Source organism: Theobroma cacao, chromosome 6 (genome assembly GCF_000208745.1).
Source record: "Theobroma cacao cultivar B97-61/B2 chromosome 6, Criollo_cocoa_genome_V2, whole genome shotgun sequence".
NCBI classification, from domain to species: domain Eukaryota; kingdom Viridiplantae; phylum Streptophyta; class Magnoliopsida; order Malvales; family Malvaceae; genus Theobroma; species Theobroma cacao.
In genome coordinates, this window is record NC_030855.1 from 19,598,614 (window position 1) to 19,601,929 (window position 3,316).

Sequence of the window (3,316 nt, forward strand, 5' to 3'; positions counted from 1 at the left end):
TAATACGTGTCGACGAGCAAGAATCATGGAAGAAGAACAAAAAGAGTGAATGGATAGAATGAAAAGAGCTCAAGAAGAAATGAGAGAACAATTAGCAAAGATGATGGAATTGATGATAAGCTTAAGTAAAGGAAAAAGAGTTGCGAAAGAGTCAGCTCCGTCAGAAAATCCATCAGCTCAAGACACTGAAAACCAAAGGGATGATCCACCTTATCCCCCAGGGTTCACTCCATCACATGCCCAAACCTTTCAAAGGGTCCACCCTTAAGCAATGCCATCTGTTTATTACAATGTACCACCCCCGATGGGCCATCAACCAACTCATGGGCAATTTAGGTCGTATTCTGGGATAAATCCTGCTGAACAAATACACGTCCTGGATTTAGACGATCCAAAAGAGCAAGAGAAACTAAGAAAAGAGTCATCACAAATAGGAATGAAAAAGATAAGAAAAAGTACGATTTATTGGAAGAGCGTCTTCGTGCTATCGAAGGAGTTGATAGGTTCGGTACCATGGATGCAACCGAACTATTCTTAGTGCCTGATGTACTGATCCCAACCAAGTTCAAAGTTCTGAAATTTAAAAAATATGATCGAATAAAGTGTCCCATGGCACATATTACTATGTATTGTCGAAAAATGGTTGCACAATCTCATGATGACAAGCTACTAATCCATTTTTTTCCAAGATAGCTTGACTGGGTCAGCTGCTCGATGGTACGTACAGCTAGATCGAAATCGTATTAAGACTTGGAAAGATCTAGCAAGAGCCTTCATAGCCCAATACAAGCATGTGGCTGAATTAACCCATAATCGATTGTCATTGCAGACTATGGAAAAGAAGCAAAGTGAGAGCTTCAAGGAATATGCCCAAAGGTGGAGGGATACAGCAGCGCAACTTCAGCCACCTCTCACTGATAAGGAAATGATTGTGTTGTTCATAAACACACTCCGAGCTCTATTTTACGAATGCTTGATTGGCAACGCCACGAAAAACTTTACGGATTTTGTCTTATCTGGAGAAATAATAGAAGAAGCTATCAAAAGTGGAAAAATTGAATGGCAGGAGGTTGCTAGCTCAAAGAAAAGGAGTATGCCCAAGAGAAAAGAAGGAGATGTACAAGTAGTGGCCTATGACAGACAACAGACCCACAACTTTAACCCATATTACCCGTACCCCCCATACCAACCCTTCTATCTGAACATAGGCAACATAGCACAAAACCCATATGTATACCAACCTACCCCACAACCAACGTTTCAGACCAATGTTCTCCCACAAGCTCCACCACCAAGACCGGTAGCTTCAACCAATAATTCTGACAATGTTCAAAGAGGACCTAAAACTACCTTAGAAAAACCAAAGTTTGATCCTATTCCAGTCCCTTACACTATATTGTTGCCACAACTCATAGAAAATTGACTCTTTGCTTGAACCCCTTTAGAACCACTCCGACCACCTTTCTCGAAATGGTATGACCCGAATGCGCATTGTGATTACCATTTTGGAATTCAAGGGCACTCCACCGAGAATTGTACTTCTTTAAAACATAAAGTTCAAGCGCTTATTAAGGCAAGACTTTTAAATTTTGCCAAAAAGGACAGTTCAAGTGTTGATGGGAATCCTTTACCTAACCATGGAAGACCGACAGTGAACGTCATACATGAAGAGATGATTCGAAGGGTGAAAAAAAGTATTGATGAGATTCAAATGCCAATGAATAAAGTGTTTGAAGCGTTGATCGAAATAAATGCCATAACTCCAGAACCCATAGACATAAAAGAATTGGGGTATGATCTCACTCATTCTTGCAAATTTCATATGGGGGCAGTTGGGCATTCCATTCAAAATTGTGATGGCTTTCTCTGTAAGTTGCAAGAATTAATGGATTTGTCGGTAATTGAGTTTTATGAAGAAGCCAAAGAGAATTTGGTCGGAACCATAAATGAAGACACCCAGCTGAAGTGGCATCAAGTTCATTTAGGGTGAACAAACCTAAACCTCTCACCATCTTCTATGAAGAAAACAAAAGCCCGATGAATGATACATCCCCTACTATGATCAGAAGTGGTATCACCATCGAAGTCCTCAGCTCGTTCCCTTACAAAAGCGATAAGGCTGTCTCGTGGAATTATGAGTGTAATATTTTGGGCACAACTTCATCCGCCCCCCAAGCGTCTTCTGAAGATATAACTGGTGTGGGGGGTATAAAGCGAAGTGGGCGATGTTATTCCCCTGAGATAGCGAAAAGAGTTGGAAAAGGGAAACTCGCACAAGGAGAAGGAGGCTTGAAGGAAGCAAATACCTTTTCTAAGGACCAAGTTGTCGAACCTGTAGTTGCTCCGAACAATGAGGTCGAAAGACCTGTTATCGAGAAAGAAGCGACTGAATTTCTCAAATTTATCAAACACAGTGAGTACAGTGTGGTAGAACAATTAACCAAAATGCCTGCTCGCATCTCACTTTTGTCCTTGCTTTTGAATTCGGAAGCACATAGGAACGCGCTACTTAAAGTCTTGAACCAAGCTTATGTGGTACAAGATATATCAGTGGAAAAGTTGGACCACATCGTGGGAAACATTATAGTGGGGAACTTCATTGCCTTTAATGATGAAAAAATTCCATCAGGTGGTCGGGGAAGTAACAAAGCTGTGCACATTACATCAAATGCAAGGACCATGCCGTACCTAGGGTCTTGGTCGATAATGGTTCAGCTTTAAATGTCATGCCTCGCTCTACCTTAACCAAGTTGCCAGTTGATGTATCTTATATGAGAACCAGCCACATGGTTGTAAGGGCCTTCGACGGGACTACAAGGGAGGTGGTAAGGGACATTGAACTACCGATAAAAATTAGCCCTTGCATTTTTTAGGTCCAATTTCAAGTCATGGACATTGTCCCGTTTTACAATTGCTTATTAGGACGTCCATGGATTCATATGGCAGGAGCCATACCATCTTCCCTTCATCAAAAAGTTAAATTCATAGCTGAGGGCCAACTGATAAATGTATCTGATGAGGAAGACATACTGGCCATTCAACCCTCATCCACCCCCTATGTAAAGGCGACAGAAGAAGTCCTAGAGTGTTCCTTCAAATCTTTTGAATTTGTTAATGCTACTTGTAGACACAAAATTACAAATAAAAAAACAGAGTGAAAAATATAATGAAAAATGAAAAAAATGAAAGAAGGAAAAAAGGAGAGAGGTACGACTGGCAGGGTGCGGACGCACCCTGCCAGGCACCTCTCTCACCTGCCAGACGCGAATTTTTCGCGTCTGGCAGGGTAGTGGAGCGCCCCCTCCAAAGCCCAGAA